The sequence below is a fragment of the Ovis aries genome, chromosome 7 (assembly GCF_016772045.2).
Source record: "Ovis aries strain OAR_USU_Benz2616 breed Rambouillet chromosome 7, ARS-UI_Ramb_v3.0, whole genome shotgun sequence".
Taxonomy (NCBI): domain Eukaryota; kingdom Metazoa; phylum Chordata; class Mammalia; order Artiodactyla; family Bovidae; genus Ovis; species Ovis aries.
Window position 1 is genome coordinate 42698033 of NC_056060.1, and position 22652 is coordinate 42720684.

The following is a 22652-nucleotide window of genomic DNA, read 5'->3' on the forward strand; positions in this document are numbered from 1 at the left end:
TGATTTCTCTTTAGCCAAATGAATAGTTTTAATTACTTAAAATATGTGCATAGATTACCATGTGAGAATGTTCTTGATCCATAATCTCCTGTCTTTTCCTCAGTGGAACAGATGCCAAAATCTTTGCATTGACTGTAAACCAAATGAAGTTGCTATTTGATTAGCTCTAGTGACCTGGTAGCCTGAACAGAAATGGTCCTTTTATTTTCAGCCACTCCAGTGATTTCCAGCAAATGAAGAGCCTGAAACATTCTGGCTGTCTAGAGAACCTATAACTGAAAGTCAGGTGAGTACCATCTGAAAGAAGAGAGTCCTATTCAAGAGAGTCTTATAACCTGATGAACACTTTATAAAACACTGAAGAGGAGGCCCGCAAGCCTCAAAGACAGAAATCTATGAAGAACTGATTTGATGCCTATTCTTGGGTGAGTCATATGCCCTTGTCCCCTTGTGGCTCCTCCATTTGTAAGAATGAGGGTGATGTTTTTATGAGATATTATCATGAGGTCTATTTAGACGTGTGGCATAGTGACTGAGGACACTGGCTTGGAGTCGGAAAGACCTGAACTTAAATCCTTGATTTATTACTTATCAGTGGTCACTTTGAGCAGAAAACCTCTTTATACCTTACTTTTGTTGTTTGTAAAATTGGGGTAGTTATTGTTCCTATCTCATAGGGTCATTATGAAGATTAAATAATATGCCTGGAATATCACAATAACTCAATAATTATTAGCTATTATTTATAGAGTACTCTGTGCTTCTTATAGAAAAAATCCATATAATTCAAAACCCAAAGTATTCAATTGGCAGATAGATTTGGGAAGGCATTTTCAGTTTTCAGTAGATTTAAATAGGCTTCCACTTTCAACGAGCACTATATGCCAAATTACCTCAATTTTCTATGTGAAATTCACACATTTTCTGGTTATTTTTTATATGCTTGTAGAATTACAACCATCAGGATTATGTGATTATGCGTCACATTCATCTGCACAACATTGCTCCCTCCTCGTGAAGATTTCCCTGTGAACCACTAGGCCTAGATGAAGTAAAAGGGAAAATTATTAAATTATCAAGCCCTGAACTAGTCAAACTTGACTGTTCTTTGGAGATTCTCACCCACATTCATTCTCAATAACGTAATTTCAAATTAATGATCTTAGCTTCTTAGGTATATGTTTGTGAATGAGACCTAGAAAGAACCTTTATAAGTAACTGAAAAGTGATGATTGAAAGATACAGTTTTCCTTGGTTTGAACTGTTTCCTACAGGTGTTAAGACACTTCAGAAAGTCTAGGCAGATGGTACATGCTGGTGCACAGATGACTGAGGGACAAACAGATGGAGAAGCATAGCCCAGAGGAAGTTGGAAATGAGAAAAAGCAGGATTGGGAGAGGGTGGCGCAAAGAGAGACTGCTGGCCAAGACAGGAAGTGGCTGGATGGGCATATCGGTTTGAAAAGGATCAGTCCATGCAGATGTGTGCTGCCGCCTCTGTTTCTGATGCCAATGAGCAGAAGTAGCTCCAGTCTGCTCCTCCGCCCTCTGTGTCCTCTCTTCTGTGGCTGACATCACCCAATCCTGCTTCCCTCCTCCCCTCATAGCTCCATGCCTTACCCAGCCGGAAAGTTGGAGCATTGGAGTTGTTTACCATTAGAGTCAGAGCATAGTGAATATTTGAGCTGAAAGGCAGATGCATGCCTATTCCAGGAAAACACCCTGATTATCATATTCTCCACAACCTCTGGATGCTACTTTTGATAAGGAGATTACCTCATGAATTGCATATAATAATAAGCTGCTTATTTTTAAACAGCTTTATTGAAGTTTAATGGACATATCATAAAATCTATTTTAAATGTACAATTTAACGACTTTTTAAAATAAAGTCATAGGGTTGTATAATCATTACCACAATCCAGTTTGAGAACATTTCCAACTCCCCAAAAGATCTCTTATGCTTGTTTTCAGTTATTCCTCATTCCTACCCCTAACACCAGGTGTTCACCAATATGCCTTCTGTCTCTATAGATTTGCCTTTTCTAGACATATACATGAAGTCATCAAATATGTCTTTTGCATCTTTCATCTAGCATAATGTCTTTGAGTTTCATCCTTGTTTTTATCATGCATCACTAGTAGTAGTTTTTTGTTGTTTTTTTTTTTTTTTTGCTAAAGAGTATTCCATTGTCCAGGCACACCTGACAGACATGTGAATTGTTTCCAGTCTTTTGATACTACAAATAATGCTGCTGTGGACATTTACATATATGTATTTGTATAAATATATGTTTTCATTTCTCTTGGGTAGATTCCTAACAGCAAAATTGCTGATTGAGATGGTAGGTTTAACTTCCTAAGAAACTGCCAAATGATTTTTCAAAGCAAAAAACAAATTTTGCATTTCCACTAGCAATGAAAGAGGGTTCCAGTTTCTCCACATCCTTGGCAACACTTACTATTGTCTGTCTTTTAAGTTATACCCATTCAGTAGGATCGTAAGCATCATAAAATGACCAGACATCACTTATCAACTTGAAACAGGTCCTTTGGTGTCCATTTAAGAAGAAATGGAATGCTTATTTGCTATTTCTTGTTTTAGTCAAACAATTAGAAAAAGTGTGTGTGTGTGTGCACACACACCCCTCTAGCCCTTGATGTGAACAAAGGTAGAGGCTCAGCGCTGACTGTCTTCTCCACTCGCCCAAGAGGCCAGCTTCTTCTCCTATACAACTCCTCCTCTGCTTCATAAAATTGAAACAGATTGCTTTAGGCTGAGCCTCTCATACCCCATGGTATTATTTCAAAGAAAACAATCAAAAAAATTCAGGGAAGTCATTTATTGATTTTCTTCCCATAAGGATGGAATTAGGTGATAAATAATGCAAGCAGAAGCAAAGAGAAGAAAATAGAGAACCAAACATTTGTCAATTGCCCATGTACTGAATATGAGATAAGCCTTTTCATATTTTTCACATCATGAAATTCTCATAATCTTTGATATAATTGTATTAATCACCATTTCATGGTCAAGAAGTGAAAGCACAGAGAGATTAGGTCAATTGCATAAGGTTGCACAGTGAGTGAAGTTAGGTTTTAAGCCCAGGTCATTAGTTCTGAGCTGATTTTATTTCATTACGCCAACTGACAATAAATAAACAGGAAAGGAAAATTTTAAGGAATAGGAAGCAAAAAGTTCATATAAATGTTAACTACTGAGAGAACGTAACAAGATTTATAACAGTTTAAATTATACAACCAACAATTGGTTTGTGGTGCAGGGGTTCTGTTACTTCCATGCTTTGATGCCTATGACATATACAGAGTTCAAACCCTGGGGACTAGGAATCAAACTCGAAGCTTTAGGAAGGATGGGGAGGTATGGTATCCCTCCTTATTTGATTTTCTCCCAGCTAAGGAAGGATTGTTCATTCTGAGCACTTGCCCAGATAGTGCAGAGAAAATCCAGAGACATTTTTATCACCTAGGGTGAGAAACTGAGAGGTTCCAGAATTAAACTAGTACATTTTTTTGAGTAACAGTTCTGCTTCCCTTGGATAAGCAGAATCTTTGCTGATGTCATCACCACCCACCACCACCTGGCATCCCTGCATGGTGGTGGTCAGAGCAGTGGAGAAATGGGTGGAGCATTTAGAAGAGATTACTTGGAGGAGATGTCTCAAAGAATCACATTTACAGATTCTACAGAGAGGCCTCCTTAATCTCTGTCTTTAGGAATAGTTGATGTATGTGTCTCATATACCATCTTTTTCCATAAACATTTATATGATCATCATGAAAGGAAAAGTGGTAACTCATCTTTAGGATGCCTAGTTTCAAGGGAAATGGCACTGCCTCCTTTAGTCCTTCTGTTCCTTAGAGCATCAGGTTAGGGGTCGATCATGCTTAGGTTGGGGATATGTAGAGGGAGGATGAGAGATGTGAATATGAGCAATATTCTGTGAAATTACCTTTTCTCTAACAGCCAATACAGTCTAGTATTTGGGGATTATTTAGATTTTTGCCAGTTAAAGTCTTCAAATCTTAGGGCTTTAAATTAAATCCTCACTGACAGCAACTTGTTACTTAGCTCCTATTATCGATATGTACTTAATAGCTCTTATCTTTGAATGGTAATAAAAATACCAGTGTACGCCACAGGATCTCAGAGTGAGAGAAAAAACTAGCAAAAGCGGTTACAAGGTGCTTTGCCAGAACAAATGTTTATTGATGTACCCAATAAAAACACTAATAATAGTAGCACAGATCAATGCCACTTCCCAATCTCAGTTCCAAAACATATTAATAGGTGATCTGGGGTGGTGGGAAAACCCAGCTCCATAATCAAAGATATTTGGGAAACACCGAGTAGAATTTGTGCAACACTAAAGAGACTTTAATGTATTAAATGTGCTTTATCAGCCTTCAAAAGGGGGATACCATATGGGATTTTCTGAGCTGCTTGAAAACACAAACATTTAATCACAGGAACAAGATGTAAAACATTTGGGGTAAAGATAACATGGAAAATTTGCTATTGCTTCAGGGGTATATTTCCTTGTCTTATCCAAAGTTCACATATCCAGACCACTCTTCATTTCACCTACCTTCTGCCTAATATCTCCAGGAAGGACCCAGACTGGTAAACATATAGAGCATAGGAAGATACTGAAAGAGGAATGGTATCTATGATCCTTTCCAAATCTGAATTATCTTCTGAAAGCCAAGAGCCAGCTTGATTGAGGCAGTGGTTAATGGTGGTTTCATGTGAAAAGGAAATTCTTCATTAAAAAACAAAACTAAAAAGCAAACAAACAAAAACTAATTTATGTAATAACTACATGCAGTGCATGGGACTTGTCTGGATCTGGATTCTAACAAACCAAGGATAAGAAAATATTTGGGAGATGGGTGCAAAGTTTGAAGGCTAAGGAATTATAATTATCGTGTTAAGCATGATAATGGTATCTGGTGCTCTAAAGACATATGCTTAGTAGTTTAGTGTGGAATATCATGATATTTAGGATTTACTTTAAAATAACCCAGGGAATTCCCTGGCAGTCCAGTGGTTAAGACTCCATGGTTTCACTGCCAAGGGTGCAGTTTCAATCCCTAGTCAGGAATGAAGATCCTACAAGCCATAAGGCATGGCCAAAAAATAAAAATAAAAAAATAGAGGAAGCAAATATGGCAAAATATTAATAACTGTTCAGTCTAAGTAATGGAATATAGAGAGTTTTTCTATTTTTTTTTAGTTTGAATGTTTTAATGATAAATAGTTTTTTTTTCTTCTTCTTCTTAATGCAGATTTGTTAGTCCAGATCTTCTAAAATCAAATTCTCTAGAGACCGGGCCTAAAATTCTGCTATTGTTTCCCTCCTCCTCTCTCTCACTCTCTTTTTAAAAAATCATATGTAGTATCAGCTAACTGAGATACTAGGTTCCCCTGGACTGTGATAACCTTTGCACATTGCCCCGTACTTCACAGCCCAGTATTTGGCAGTGAGGTTGGTGTGTGAGGTGATTTTAACACAGGAGAAAGCCTATTGCAGTGCTCCTGAGCAGTGCTTGGTATGAAGCTTCAGGTCTTTTCCAGTACTGAGTAGGCAAAGTCTGGCATGGTCCAGTGTGTGGACCCAGAGCCATTTTGAATTACAAGAGCCCAGGTACTGGCAAACAAAATCATTGGCATATAAGCAAAGGCTTTTGGTTTTTCAATTTTACAGGAAGTATATTTAGAAAGCAATTTTAAAATGCTCATTTCCTTTAAAATTTTAAGTAAATTTTTTCACAAGTCTGTACATTTGGCTGTTAAGAACTATTCTCTGTAATACACAGTTGCATATCTTTGGATTAAGATTTTAAAAGGAATAATTACTTGTCATAATTAGAAGGTAACTATAAAATTATAATAAAAAGTAATATTATATTGTGCAAGTACAACATTTTAAAGCAAAAAATGTAATAACTCTAATCAATTTCTAACATGGGTACCTAAAAATTAGTTCTTTAAAGAGAATGGCCACTCTGAGTGATTAGCATAATAAAATTATATATTATACTTCACATACTAAATGACTGTCAACCTTCAGAGTTGATGTTTTGATATATCTTTTAAAAGAACACAGTGAAGGACACAGAAATTCATTACCTGCAGAATCCATGCTATTAACCCATACCATCTATACTCTCAAAAATCGTCATAACTTTCTAAATATTCTGACAGAAGGCTTACAGAGTAAGCCTGGGTATCATGCTGTGGTGCATATGGTCTGCAAAAAGTGGATCACCAACATAATTAGCCATGTTCTAAGACATCATATCCATTAAATATAGGTTTGTAAGCTGTTTTCATTTTTCTAAAATATACTGAGATGGCCTTATAGCTGCCTTTTTAAATGCTTGTCTGTTACCATTTAAAATCATGTAGCATACCAGAAGTGGTACCTTTAATACACCTTGGGAAGCATCAATCTAATTTAAGTGCAGCAAAATTATATCAGATCCTTTGCTAATAGGAAAGAAAGGGGGAAAATGATTCCTAAAGGGGAAGAAGTATGTCACGTATATTATATTTGTTTGACTTGTATCTAGAACAGTGCCTAAAACAAACAGGCATGCAGTACAAGTCTGAGTACATGAATGAATGCTCATCATGTCTCCAAATTATCTCTAGCCCCTATTCTCAAAACCAATTATTTGTCAAGATAAAGGCTTTGATCAGAGCTCTTAGCCCACGAAAATTAAATTGCTGAACCTGGCCCCTTTGTAGGAAATGTAAAACTCATGAAATTCAAGTACTCTTGGGAAATCCAAACACATTTTCATTTACCAGTGTTTCTAATTGAGGCAAAAATAAATTTAGATAAATTTATTTAAATACATGAATATTAGCTTTTGATATTTCCTAAAACACTGGAAAGGGAAGTGGAAAATTATCTCTCATGAGGATTTGAAGGCTGCTTATTGTAACTGAAAGAATGCAGACAGAAAGCCTGGGCTCGAATCCTGACTCTGCTACTGGTTAGTAGTGTATAACCTGGTAATGTCATGTAATGTCTCTGAGCTTCAGCACCCTCACTTTATACAATGAGGTGAGATTAAACCGTCTATAAGTTTCCTTCCAGCTCTTCTGTTTTCCAATTCTTCTTCTCCCAGAGACTCCTGAGCAGTACTTGGTATGAAGCTTCAGGTCTTTTCTAGTACTAAATAGGCAGAGTCTGACATGGCCCAGTGTGTGGACCCAGAGCCATTCTGAATTACATGAGTCTGGGTATTGGTAAACAAAATTATTGGCATATATGTAAAGGCTCTTGTTTTTTCAATTTTGAAGCAAGTATATTTAAAAACACTTTAAAATGCTCTCATTTCCTTTAATATTTAAGTAAAATTTATCACAAATCAATACATTTAGTTGTTAAGAAATATTTTCTGTAATCAGATTGTTTGGGAGTGAACTGTAGCTTTAGAACTTGGACACAGATAGATGTGCTAACTAGTCTTATTGTGGTAGTCATTTCATAATATATGTGTCTACCAAATCATCACCCTCTACACCCTGAACTTTCACAATGTTATATGTCAATCATATCTCAAACCTGGCGAGAAAAGATCTTAGCAAAGGGACTTCTCCATGGCTCAATTACCTCATCTTTTAAAAGTGATTACAAAAAAAAAAAAAAAAGCTATCTATCTCCTTAAGGGTTTGTGGGAGGCATAAGAGCTAAACGAAAAACGAAACTTGCAAAGCACTTCGGAGAGCACCTGACCTAGTAATCACTCAATAAAGCAGCTACTGCTGCTAAGTCACTTCAGTTGTGCCCGACTCTGTATGACCCCATAGACGGCAGCCCACCAGGCTCCCCCATCCCTGAGATTCTCCAGGCAAGAACACTGGAGTGGGTTGCCGTTTCCTTCTCCAATACATGAAAGTGAAAAGTGAAAGTGAAGTCGCTGAGTCGTGTCCGACTCTCAGAGACCCCATGGACTGCAGCCCACCAGGCTGCTCCTTCCATGGGATTTTCCAGGCAAGAGTACTGGAGTGGGGTGCCATTGCCTTCTCCCAATAAAGCAGCTACAACTGGTCTTTTCCAAATAGCCTTTATCTAGGAAACAACTTTTTTATTTTAAAGAACACAATAAAAGTGTTCATTTGGTATGTACCTACCCCTTCACTTTGGAGAAGGAAATGGCAACCCACCACTGTATTCTTCATGGTCCATAGGGATGCAGAAAATCAAATACAACTGAAGTGACTAAGCACGTACCCCTTCACTTGGACCTATTTTTGTTACATCTGCAGAATAAGTGAGGAAGGCTGGCAAGGATCATCACCTGACTGTTTCTGTTCTCTCCGACTCTAGAGTTCTGTTCCTCTCTACAACTAAATAAATCGCTTTAGTCATCAAATTTCAGAGAAGGCAATGGCACCCCACTCCAGTATTCTTGCCTGGAATTCTTGCCTTGGATGGAGGAGCCTGGTAGGCTGCAGTCCGTGGGGTCGCTAAGAGTCAGACACGACTGAGCGACTTCACTTTGACTCTTCACTTTCTTTCATTGGAGAAGGAAATGGCAACCCACTCCAGTGTTCTTGCCTGGAGAATCCCAGGGACTGCGGAGCCTGGTGTGCTGCTGTCTATGGAGTCGCACAGAGTCGGACACGACTGAGGCGACTTAGCAGCAGCAGCGTCAAATCTGCCTAAAGTTGACGTCTGGTTGCATGCTATTGACCCATTCTGAGCAACTCTACAGAAGTGGCCATGTGAAATGCCAACTTGGATTGAAAACGATGGTTCAGGAAGCCCGTGTCCTGTTTTCATGAGGCCCATGAGATAATACCTGTGGTTTAAATGCTGCAAAATGCTTTTCAAATGCCACTTATACATAAGGTCCAATTTGAAGATAAAATCTAAAGGGAAAAGGCCAGATGTGGAATGTGACCTCTGGAAGATCTCTCATTATGATGAGGCACAGTGCTCGTGTCCCATGGATCCCGGAGTGGTTGTCCCTCTGTACTGATTTGGCATAATGAGAGGGATGACCTGCGGGGGAAGAGGAGAGACCCCGTTCTCCAAGAGCACTGGGAACAAAAAGAGGAGGCAACCATAGGGAAGAAATGGCCAGGTTCATTTTGAACTATTACCTCACATTCATAAACATTTTAAGTAATTGTATTTTATATTTAAAAATAAATTTTTTCTTTAAAATAACTGACAGGAAATTCTTATGAATATGCTTCCTATTAAAGGGAATGAATAAATATTTGAATTAACAGCCAATAAATCAAAATCCTTTAAAAACTGGTTTTACTCTATAACTGATGTTTTAGAGTAAGTGTAGATGAATGATGTTAAATATATGTGTCATTCCTTTATTTTAGAAACACATTTTTGCCATTTTTTTTCTTTTTTAGAAGTAATACGTAAGAGTGATACCACTGGCTGGAAATAGTTGCTGGGGGGAAACTCTGACATCAGGCAAAAGGCATGTAATCAGCAGCAGTATTGTGCCCAACCACACAAACTTGCAGTGCCCTGTACCTAAAAACAAGTTTTGAGGGAATGCAGAACAAAGAAAACGTGTTTGGTTTTTGTTTTTTTTTTTTCCCCTGTTAATTAGCATAAGTCACAAAGCTAAAGGATTTTAGTTTGAAATAGGAATTACAGATAATGGGAAAATCTCAAAAACTGAGGATAAAGATTAAATTCACAAGATGAGTTGATGTCTTTATGTCTTCACGAAGGTAATCCATAAATCCATCTAAAACCATTTCTAAAAAATCATTTCAATTTAACTTAACTCTCCCTAAATCTCTTTAAAAAGTTTTAATGCCTGGCTTTTCCTGAAACTCAAGGATGTTTAGTTCTCCAAGTAGCCAAGAGTAACAGAGAAATCTTTGATTTAAGAAATGGAACATTTGCCAAATTCTTTCCATGGGTTTGGAGTGAGATAGGATAGCATGGTGTCTTATCCTCATCTTCAACATCAGTGGGAACAGTAATTCAGTCCCTACCACCCCATTCAGACGGGGAGCCTCCAGCTGTGGGTGGTTCTGCATTTTTCGCATTCCTCCTAGAGGGCTGACAGTCATTCTGCTAGCCACAGCTGACAGTAGACTCCTGTCGCATGCTGCATTTTACTGCTCAGCTCTAGCAATGATAAACAAAACCAGAGGGACTAAAGGCAAAGGTGATTCCAGGACACCCATCAGTTCCCCACATGGACCCTGAACTGTCCAGCTCTCTCCTTTATGCTGTGTTTATGGCTCAGATGAAGTAACTGGAAACTTGAAAAGGAAAAGCTAAGCTGCCAATAGAATGTGGAGTAAGTAAGTAGCAGTTTTCCTGAGAGCTTTGTCATTCTTTGTTCAGTTTATTAGTTTAAAACCCAGGCAGACTTAAGCTGTCAGAGCAGAAGGGGTGCTATCAACCACTGCCCTGTTGACACCTTCTTGTTAAATGACATATAATTCTTTATAAATTCATGTAATTCTTTATAATTATTTAAAAACAGATCTATCCATTGGAAACAGGACTGTGAATCTTGTCCCCAGCCTTTCTTCTCTCAAATCTAGGTTTCCATCTGTTTGAGTGGGCACATATCTTGGGTACTTCTCAGTGTTTACTGATACCTACCTTGCTCTTTGCATATTAAATACTTTACTAAAAAAGTGAACCCTGCAGCATCAGGTTTTAAAATTTTTCTTAAATGTAGGTGTTTCCATTATTTTCATGTCACTTTTTCCATTTTGCTTTAAAACATTTTTGAGAAACTCTAAGGGTCTATTTAAATTGGGGTATATTATCTGTACTCTGGTTTCCTTATTTATAAAAAAGGAATTATGATGTTACCTATCTCATAGGGTAACTGTTATGATTAAATAGGATGATAAACAAAAGACCTGACACAGTACCTACAACACAGTAAGTAATCAATAAACAATCAACTGTCATTACTATTTTAAATGCATTCCATTCCCAGAAACTACTCTTTTGAAGTCACTTGTCATTCATAGACAAAATAGTATCTATCCATGCAACCTTGTACTTATCTATGAGGTATCACCTTCCAAAGCCCTGAGTGGGTCAGTTTAGTGGGGATGAAATTTATAGATATTGATTAGACAGCATTAACAGAACAAAGGTATAAAATAGGAAGAAGTAAAAATTGGGATGCTTATATATTCTATTCAACCTATATTCTGTTTCTCAGAGTTACCCTGCAGCATACTTATGGAAATGTTAAGTAAGACTGTGATTCATTTATACACTATTAGATTCCTGTGGAAGTTTCGGAGGATTCAGTATTATTGTGATGTTTCTGGGGATGCATTATTCACTTTATTCAATAACACTAGTGGGCTCCATTGCTTTATCTTTAGTGGAATGACTTTGTAAAACTTAATAAATAGAAACCTCAATTAAAATAGAGTTGGGCTACAATGTGCTACAAGGAAAACAGCCCAAAAAGAAGAAAAACTTCCTCTTCTTGCCTGAGGAGCGCTCAGCCAATGAGAGACTCAGCCAATCAAATGCTACTATACTTTGAATTCTCAATTCTTCCAATGGATGCCATTTATGGGAATCCTCCCAACTTCCTTTTACCCTTTTAAAAGAGATATCGTCTTCCAGCTGTGTGGGACTTTCAAGTGCTTGCCATGGTCGCAGACCCCAGATTGCAATTCTTTGCTGGTCCTGAGTGAACCCATTTTTGTTGGAGAAATAGCTGGCAGTCTGTTTGTTTAAGGTCAACAGTTTCTTATTGACCAAATTAACTATCACAGTTTTAGTTACTCCATTCTCATCACAAAAAATTAAAAATAGGCAACCCTTCCTGAATTTGAATTGGATGCGCTGACATCAATGTCCTTATTGTGAAAAAAAAATTACTAACACATCAACACATTACCTCCCCCTCATAATACACATTTTATTCATTGGAAGAAGATGGTGAAGTAACAGTACCTAAAGTGTATGGGGGCTTTAAAATGAAACATTTCAAAAGTATCTTTAATCTGGCCTCTCCATTTAAATCTTACTTTCAGTTCAGTTCAGTTTAGTCGCTCAGTCAAGTCTGACTTTTTGTGACCCCGTGAATCACAGCACGCCAGGCCTCCCTGTCCATCACCAACTCCCGGAGTTCACTCAGACTCCCGCCCATCGAGTTGGTGATGCCATCCAGCCATCTCATCCTCTGTTGTCCCCTTCTTCTCCTGCCCCTAATCCCTCCCAGCATCAGAGTCTTTTCCAATGAGTCAACTCTTCACATGAGGTGGCCAAAGTATTGGAGTTTCAGCTTTAGCATCATTCCTTCCAAAGAACACCCAGGACCAATCTCCTTTAGAATGAACTGGTTGGATCTCCTTGCAGTCCAAGGGACTCTCCAGAGTCTTCTCCAACACCACAGTTCAAAAGCATCAATTCTTCGGCGCTTCAGCTTTCTTCACAGCTATCTCTCACATCCGTACATGACCACTGGAAAAACCATAGCCTTGACTAGATGGACCTTTGTTGGCAAAGTAATGTCCCTGCTTTTGAATATGCTGTCTAGGTTGGTCATAACTTTCCTTCCAAGGAGTAAGCATCTTTTAATTTCATGGCATCAGTTTTAATAGAACATCTACCTAAGTGGTCACAAATGGGTGTCAGAATAATTTGGTGAGTTTGCCGCTCTTTTTTTTTTTTTTTTTTTTTTAGATTGCCAACTCTTTCACTAGTTCTTAAATGTTTCTGATCCGTTTATAGGTTTGGAAACCATTATCTAAAAGAAATTGGCTAATAAGTCTAAGTGGAAATCAGGCAATATTTGTGAAATGTGCTTAAGTATGTCTTTTTACAGCTATTCTTCTTAGGTTTTGCTTTCATGAGAATTTGAATATACTAGAATTCATACATATATTCTTTATTATAAATGCTAGTGATAGTGATATAAAGGATAATGGAAGAAAGTAGAGAGATTAGGAAGTTGTTGGAGTATGTGCTCAACACGACTTATGCAAATAATACTTGATAGCCCTAATAATCCTTTCAAAGTTTATTTCTGTATAGTATTTGGTAATAGTTATTTGTTCAAAATATACGTTTTCAATGTTTAAGCTAAATACATTTCTACCACACTCAGAGAAGGCAATGGCAACCCACTCCAGTACTATTGCCTGTAGAATCCCATGGACAGAGGAGCCTGGTAGGCTGCAGTCCATGGGGTCGCTGAGAGTCAGACACGACTGAGCGACTTCACTTTTACTTTTCACTTTCATGCATTGGAGAAGGCAATGGCAACCCACTCCAGTACTCTTACCTGGAGAATTCCAGGGACAGAGGAGCCTGTTGGGTGCCGTCTATGGGGTCACACAGAGTTGGACACGACTGACGTGCCTTAGCAGCAGCTACCACACTACTTTAAAATAAAATTTAGCAAATTATTGAATATTTGCTATTGAATATATTGAAATATATTGAATATTGAATAATTACAATTATGATATATTGTATGAGTTAATAACTAGTTAGGTCTAGTTAGATTATAAAATTATACTTTATTAATGTAATTTTTCCTTAAGACTAATTTTATTTCAGTAAGTTGATTCTTCACTGAAGTGAAAAGCTTTAGTATTTCCAACTTTAAAAATGTTTATTTATTCATTTGTTTATTTGTTTTTGGCTGTGATAGGTCTTCATTGCTGCATGAAGGCTTTCTCCTATTGCTTCAAGCTGGGGCTACTCTCTAGCTGCGATGTGGGGGCTTCTCATTACAGTGGCTTATCTTGTTGTAGACCACGGACTCTGGGGCATGCAGGCTTCAGTAGTTGCAGTGAGTAGGCTCAACAGTTAAAGTTCCCAGGTTCTAGAGCACAGGCTTCATAGTTGTGGCGCATGGACTTGGTTGCTCCCTGGCCTGTGAGATCTTCCTGGACCAATGGTTGAACCTGTGTCTCCTGCACTGGCAAGCAGATTCTTTACCACTGAACCACCCGGGAAGCCTTTCCAACTTTTTTCATTTCTGACATCACTGTCATTTAATACGAATTAAAATAAATCTTGCCATACCTCTGCTGACAAAGAGGATGTGTTCTACCACCTTAGAAATGTTATTGCCAGAGATAGAAATTACGCTAATACAAACAAAGCTTTCAAGAGATGAAAGTTTATCCTATTTTCTTTTCCTCTTCAAAGTCACTGTATACTTAAAGGAGTGATACAAGACAACATAAAATGTGTATCAAGTCTTGGGGCTAAGAAAGAGATCCAGGTAATGTTAGAAGAGTAAATGGAGAAACTGAGCCCAAATACCTCTCTCTGTAGGTCCCAAATGGTCCCTCATCTCTAGCGGTTCTTTTCAACAGATGTTCAGCAGAATCGGCTAGCATACTTGGATGGTAGCCTCCCCTCAACCCAACTCATGGAGCACTGAAATGTTCCAGTCAAGATCACCCTTTAGATTGGCAGTTCTCAACTGCTGCTGCTGCTAAGTCACTTCAGTCGTGTCTGACTCTGTGCAACTCCATAGACGGCAGTCCACCAGGCTCCCCGTCCCTGGGATTCTCCAGGCAAGAACACTGGAGTGGGTTGCCATTTCCTTCTCCAGTGCATGAAAGTGAAAATTGAAAGTGAAGTCGCTCAGTCGTGTCTGATTCTTCACGACCCCATGGACTACAGCTTACCAGGCTCCTCTGTCCATGGGATTTTCCAGGCAAGAGTACTGGAGTAGGGTGTCATGCCTTCTCTACAGTTTTCAACTAGGGGCAGTAATTCTTTTTCAAGAGGTGCCCTGCACTGTAGAATGTTTAGCAGCATTTCTAGCCTCTATCCACTAGATACCAGTAGCATTACCCAACTCACTCACTACCATCACATTATGACAACTAAACATGTCTCCAGACACTACCAAATATTCTTTTAGGGGCAAAATCACCTTCTGATTGAGAAGTGGCAAAATAGGGGTTTGAAAATTGCAAGATCTCACAAATGTGTGTCCATGCTAAGTTGCTTCAGTCACGTCCAATTCTTTGCAACCCTGTGGACTATAGTCCACCTGGTTCCTCTGTCCATGGGATTCTCCAGGCAAGAATACTGGAGTGAGTTACCATGCCCTCCTCAATCTTAAAAATATCTCTTCTTTTAAAAATGCTGAAATTCCTGTAATAAGGCCTTGTGTCTTTCTTTCCACAGGCACAGAATACAAAGCTTACATGTGTACCTTTTCTTATAGAGGTACCAGTGTGAGGTAACTCAGTGGGAATGGATTTATTTTGCTGAAGTGCAACTAGTCAGTGAATAATGAAAAAGGCTGATTTTCAGAACCTTCCCAGTTCTGCTCAGACAGAAAAGTGGTAAGAGCTAGAGGCTCATCTCTAACGAGCCACTTTTCAGAAAAAAGACTAAGAACAAACTTCTAAACCTTGATGATCTTACCTGGAATTGTTCATTCACGTATCCAGCACATACCTGCTGCCTTATAAAGGGTGGCGTTGAATGCAGTATGAAATAAACAGCAACTTCATCATTCTGTAAGTGGGAAAAAGGGTCTAGGAGAGGATCCGATTTTGGATATTTAATAGGGAGCAAGGATAATTAAAATTTAACTCCAAGGTGGGAGATTAGGTCTTGTTTATCCTCTGTGTCCCCAACACCTAGCCCAGAATAGGTACTTAATAATTCCCAAATTCAGACTTAAATTGAAGAAAGTAGGGAAAACCACTAGACCATTCAGGTATGACCTAAATCAAATCCCTTGTGATTATACATGGAAGTGAGAAACAGATTTAAGGGACTAGATCTGATAGATAGAGTGCCTGATGAACTATGGAATGAGGTTTGTGACATTGTACAGGAGACAGGGATCAAGACCATCCCCATGGAAAAGAAATGCAAAAAAGCAAAATGGCTGTCTGGGGAGGCCTTACAAATAGCTGTGAAAAGAAGAGAAGCGAAAAGCAAAGGAGAAAAGGAAATATATAAGCATCCGAATGCAGAGTTCCAGAGAATAGCAAGAAGAGATAAGAAAGCCTTCCTCAGCGATCAATGCAAAGAAATAGAGGAAAAGAACAGAATGGGAAAGACTAGAGATCTCTTCAAGAAAATTAGAGATACCAAGGGAACATTTCATGCAAAGATGGGCTTGATGAAGGACAGAAATGGTATGGACCTAACAGAAACAAAAGATACTAAGAAGAGGTGGCAAGAATACACAGAAGAACTATACAAAAAAGATCTACATGACCAAGATAATCACAATGGTGTGATCACTCACCTAGAGCCAGGCATCCTGGAATGTGAAGTCAGATGGGCCTTAGTAAGCATCACTACGATCAAAGCTAGTGGAGGTGATGGAATTCCAGTTGAGCTATTTCGAATCCTGAAAGATGATGCTGTGAAAGTGCTGCACTCAATATGCCAGCAAATTTGGAAAACTCAGCAGTGGCCACAGGACTGGAAAAGGTCAGTTTTCATTCCAATCCCAAAGAAAGGCAAGGCCAAAGAATGCTCAAACTACCGCACAATTGCACTCATCTCACATGCTAGTAAAGTAATGCTCAAAATTCTCCAAGCCAGGCTTCAGCAATACATAAACCATGAAATTCCAGATGTTCAAGCTGGGTTTAGAAAAGGCAGAGGAACCAGAGGTCAAATTGCCAATATCCGCTGGATCATGGACAAAGCAAGAGAGTTCCAGAAAAACATCTATTTCTGCTTTATTGACTATGCCAAAGCCTTTGACTGTGTGGATCACAATAAACTGTGGGAAATTCTGAAAGAGATGGGAATACCAGACCACCTATCCTACCTCTTGAGAAATCTGTATGCAGGTCAGAAGCAACAGTTAGAACTGGACATAGAACAACAGACTGGTTCCAAATAGGAAAAGGAGTACGTCAAGGCTGTATATTGTCACCATGCTTATTTAACTTCTATGCAGAGTACATCATGAGAAACGCTGGACTGGAAGAAACACAAGCTGGAATCAAGGTTTCTGGGAGAAATATCAATAACCTCAGATATGCAGATGATACCACCCTTATGGCAGAAAGTGAAGAGGAACTAAAAAGCCTCTTGATGAAAGTGAAAGAGGAGAGTGAAAAGATTGGCTTAAAGCTCAACATTCAGAAAACAAAGATCATGGCATCTGGTCCCATCACTTCATGGGAAATAGATGGGGAAACAGTAGAAACTGTGTCAGACTTTATTTTGGGGGGCTCCAAAATCACTGCAGATGGTGATTGCAGCCATGAAATTAAAAGATGCTTCCCCTTTGGAAGGAAAGTTATGACCAACCTAGATAGCATATTGAAAAGCAGAGAAATTACTTTGCCAACAAAGGTCCATCTAGTCAAGGCTATGGTTTTTCCAGTAGTCATGTATGGATGTGAGAGTTGGACTGTGAAGAAAACTGAGCACTGAAGAATTGATGCTTTTGAACTGTGGTGTTGGAGAAGACTCTTGAGAGTCCCTTGGACTGCAAAGAGATCCAACCAGTCCATTCTAAGGGAGATCAGCCCTGGGTGTTCTTTGGAAGGAACGATGCTAAAGCTGAAACTCAAATACTTTGGCCACCTCATGTGAAGAGTTGACTCATTGGAAAAGACTCTGATGCTGGGAGGGATTGGGGGCAGGAGGAAAAGGGGATGACAGAGGATGAGATGGCTTGATGGCATCACCGACTCGATGGATGTGAGTTTGAGTGAACTCCAGGAGATGGTGATGGACAGGGAGGCCTGGCATGTCGCAGTTCATGGTATCACAAAGAGTCAGACACGACTGAGTGACTGAATTGAACTGAACTGAATAATTTGCTAAATGAATAAACAAACGCATGATGGATAAGGCCCTCAAGCAGTGGGGCTACTTGGGATACAGTTTTGGTAGGAGGAGATTGACTGAGAAGAGTCAAGAACAAATGGCCCAAGAGGAAGATACATGGAAGCTTGAAGGTGGAGAGGACTAAATCCCAACTGAGAAAATGCCTGATCAACTCTGCACCAGCAGCAAGATAGTTTAGAGGGAAACCGTGAACTTGAATTCAGATTTCCTGAGTTCAGATACAGACATAACCACTTGTTTCCTTTGAGATCTTGGGCATCATAAACCAGGGATAATGATAGTATCTCCATCAAAGGGCTGTCATGAGCATCAACGAGGTCATACTTATAAACCTTTTTGACTGGTCACCAGCCAAGAGTCAGTCTAGATCAACTGTTGAGAAGTGGCGGTGTTTCAGAGTGGGATGAGGGTCTTGAGAACCATAAAAGTCTAGATGGTTATCATGGTGAAAGGAAAAGGGAGCTACCCAGGAGTGAGTAAAAAGTTGACCAAGCATTTGTGAGTGCTCCAGTGAGGCAACTGTTGTCTTGGTGATGTAACTAATAGACTCATTTATTTGATTTTCTTTAATCTTCCTCAGTGACTTTAAAGTAAAATGGATGATTAACTTGACCTGAATTTGGGGATTGTTAAGACTGCATTAAAAGATCAAGGAGATATGGGGCAATGAAACTAGAGGGAGCATATATTCAAAATTGTGAGCCCAGGCATTAAGCTCAAAAGGAAAGAAGGGAAGCCAAAAACAGCTAACAAACTGAAAGAACTGGGGGCGGGGGGTTGCGGTGACTGAAAGTCTCAAGGTTAAAGAACAGCTCTGGTGGAAGAGGTGGAAGGCAGGACGTGGTAGACAGAGCAGTTTCCGGTATTTCGAGATGGAGCAGGTGACGCAAGGGCCAGTGAAGCTGCACATGGAGTTGAGGGCACTGAGCAAACAGGAGCAAGGCCACGTAGGTTTCCCTTGCTCAACTCAAACCACTCTGTTCCCAAGTTATCTCATCAGAACGTTTTTGCTAGCAAGGAATCCAATAACTGATCAACTGCTCTAGCAAAATCTTTCTAACATTCTTCTTAGTATTTCAAAAGGCAGGGGGAAGGCTCAATACAATATACAGTATACACTAAGAATACAATGAAATACAATATACATTATTGTATATTATTGTATATAAGAAATACAATATACATTAAGGGATATCAGTAGAGATAAAATACTGATAATTATATGTATATTTTTACCTCAAATATAAACATTAGGTGAACTGGCTGATGTATGAAGCTTCATTCAAGTCAACCAAAAGTCTTCTTAAGGGATTGATCTTTTCTCATCATTATCTGGGATATCTCAAAAAATGTTAATCCTCTCCCATTCTCATCTCAGTGCCTACTCTCTTTTCTCTACCCTACTCTCAAGGCAGCTGTGTACACACACACACACACACACACACACACACACACACACACACACACACCCTTCTTACACATAGTTTATGGGATTCATTCATTCAACAAATAGGTACCAGACACTGTTCTAGATGCTGGGGCCATGATAGTCAGAGAGGCTAGATCTGTGCCCACATGAAGCTTGCATTCTAAACAGACAGTTGAGGAACAAGTAAACATATTTACAAAAAATTTCAGATAGTGAAAATGCTACCAAAAAAAGTGATAATAATAAAATATTTTATATTCATTTGTATATTGTCTGTATGTCTATGAAATTATCATGTAGTAGGTATATATCCCCATTATCCTTTAAGAAATTGGAGTTAAAGTGACAAAAATATTATCCAATATAGAACTACTGGCAGAAGAGAAAGTCATTAATTTTCTGATTCTCTTTTTCTGCTCAAGAAATCACATAGAATATCTGGCTTAATGATAAATGAATCACAAATACTTTATTAAAAGTTTTTAACAGAAAGCAAGTTTAAGAAAGCCTATTCTCCCCCAACCCCAAAGGATCTTACCTTCAAAGCTAGATCTAGTTAAGAGTGCTACCTACCAACCAGCACTTTATTCTCCTGGCCTGTCAAAACTGAACTTCAGAGTCTGAGGTCCTTTGGGAACAATCTAAAATCTGTGATTCCTAATTCTAACTCCACAGTCTAACTACCAGTGTTCCTTCTTCAAAGAACTCGAGCCTAAGAATTCTGTTTAGGCTAATAAAATGATACATTAAGCCACTCTTGAAAACGAAAAATGGAACCATTGCTTTGCCTGTAGAACTTAAGATTTTTTTTGCATTGAAGTTCCACAGCCAAGTCAAACAAAAGTGAATGTAGGTTTTGTTTCTAAACTAGGAGCAGGTGAAAGGGAAACAGGACTCTAATGTGGGTATTCACAAATACGTTTTCCTTTTTATCATACCAGCTAATGTAACCTTGTGTTATAACCAAAATCCCAGCCACTGCACATTGGTAGGGTGTCTCTTGGAAACCTTCAACAAAGTTCTTTAGCCTCCGTGAACTTGCTGTGAAATTCCAGAGCAACTACGTCTTATTTGCACCTTTGTCCATCATTACTTTTTAAGCAACTAAAATCAAGCTGAAGAGCATGTTTGTTATGCCTACAATCTACTCAGGGTAACCAAATTAAAACAGACCAGACAGATTTCATAAATCTTCTTCACAAATGGAATTTCCGTCAAGAAGACCAGCATTGACCAGGCTGTAAGTCTGGGTTTGTTTTCCCATTCTAGTTCAGTGTGTTTCATGGGTCTCAGGTACAAATCAGTAGGATGGCATCACTACACATAGAAGAGAATTTCTGTGACATCTGTACTGTTATCATTTCTGCTTGAAAGTGATGCCACCTAGGATGTCACCCAAGATAAAAAAATCTTCAGAGTGTGCGTGAGGCATAACTCAGAGTACCCAGTCTGTTGCCAGAGTCCTGCTTGCTTTCCTTTCTCATCTCTCTCCCCCAATAGGGAGTGGAGAGTGTTGCCTCCCACCTCTAAGGGTTAGGAATATTTTCTTTTAGCTTTTCATAGAGTAATCAAGGAATCAGGCAGTTGAAAAACTGCTCTAGGACCTTTAAGGCCCATTGCATAAACATATGAGTGACATACATCAGGTTTTATTCTATAGGGAGTCTCCCCCCTTATCTTGTTCTTCCTGCTAGACATTTTTTTTTGTTGTTGTTCAAGGGCCCTTCTGCCTGTCCTTAATCTTCTCTAGAACGTGAAGCCCATGCATAAGGCAGCAGTCAGTGCTCTTTTCATATTTAATTCCTCACCCTGTTTTAGTGGGCAGCAGTATCCCTCAAGCCAGCACTGTCTTTGTCACTGTGCCTTTCAACTAGAAAACCTCAGGGCAGTTCTCCATGCTGGGCTGGCTGTCCTACTTCGTGTAGCTCCTGTCTCCTCTGCACCCCTTAGAACAGCCTCTCCTGAAGAGCGAATGGCCTGGCCTGTGAGCCCCCGAACCTCCCCCCATCCCAGTCTTATGGAAACTTTTGTCTGGAGTATTCAAGTATTCAAGCCCTCAAGGAACCGGAATGTGGTGTTTGTGGTGAAACTAAAACCATACTGGAATAGAAAGAAAGTAACTCTTCAAATATGTCTCCTGTAAACTTTTATATACTATATTAAAACCAAACTTTGTCCCAGGATAATCAAGTTAAACTATTTTAAAATAGTGTCTCAAAACTTGATGGCCAAGAGAATAGAATTTAATGAATTTAAGTTTTTTTCAATTTTGTATCTGTAAATTGGATAAAGGTAAATCTTTCTGAGTTAGATTGGTACATAATATTAATTCCAGTGCTGTGCTGTCTCTACAAAATACAGCTGACCTTTGACCAACAAGGGGTGGGGTAGGGTGTAGGGGCACCCACCCTCCATGCAGGCAAAAATCCATGTAAAATTTATAGTTGGCCCTCCAAATATATACATATGCCCTCAGTTCTCCATATTTGTGGTTTCTCTGTATCTGCAGTTCCATGTCTGCTGCTGGAACCAACAGTGGATCCTGTTGTTCAGTCACTTGTGATCCCATGGACTGCAGCACACCAGGCTTCCCTGTCCTTTACCATCTCCTGGAGCTTGCTCAAACTCATGTCCATTGAGTCAGTGATGTCATTCAACCGTCTCATCCTCTGTTATCCCCTTCTCCTCCTGGCTTCAATCTTTCCCAGCATCAGGGCCTTTTCTAATGAGTCAGTTCATCACATCAGGTGGTCAAAGTATTGGAGATTCAGCATCAGTCCTTCCAATGAATATTCAAGATTGATTTCCTTTAGAATTGACTGGTTTGATCTCTTTGCAGTCCAAGGGACTCTCAAGAGTCTTCTCCAACACCACAGTTCAAAAGAATAAATTCTTTGACACTCAGCCTTCCTTATGGTCCATCTCTCACATCCATACATGACTACTAGAAAATCCTGTAGTACTGTAGTATTATTTAGTGGGAAAAAAATTCACATATAAGTAGACCTATGCAGTTCAAACTTATGTTGTTCAGAGGTCAGCTATAATTCTTTCTATTCCTGATCACGGACTCCTAGTACATGATAATGAGACAGCTGGATTAAATGACTGTTAATCAAGTCTCCTGACTTCCCTTGAGAATTAAAATCTCTTTTGGTGTTTTATTTTACAGAACATAAGTTATATACTGCTACTGCTACTGCTAAGTCACTTCAGTCATGTCCGACTCTGTGCGACCCCATAGACGGCAGCCCACCAGGCTCCCCGTCCCTGGGATTCTCCAGGCAAGAACACTGGAGTGGGTTCCCATTTCCTTCTCCAATGCATGAAGGTGAAAAGTGAAAGTGAAGTCACTCAGTCGTATCCAACTCTTAGCTACCTCATGGACTGCAGCCTACCAGGCT

At 39.2% G+C, this 22652-nt stretch overlaps 1 protein-coding gene across 4 annotated transcripts in view; it reads left to right on the forward strand.

Annotated features, from left to right (window-relative positions):
- Positions 1–22652, forward strand: part of FRMD6 (FERM domain containing 6) — a 267178-nt gene that overhangs the window by 155866 nt on the left and 88660 nt on the right. For all 4 annotated transcript variants that reach the window (XM_027971739.2, XM_060419155.1, XM_042252321.1 and 1 more), the window contains one exon: positions 212–286. The gene's annotated coding sequence lies outside the window, so the exon portion shown is untranslated. The remainder of the gene's footprint in view (positions 1–211; positions 287–22652) is intronic.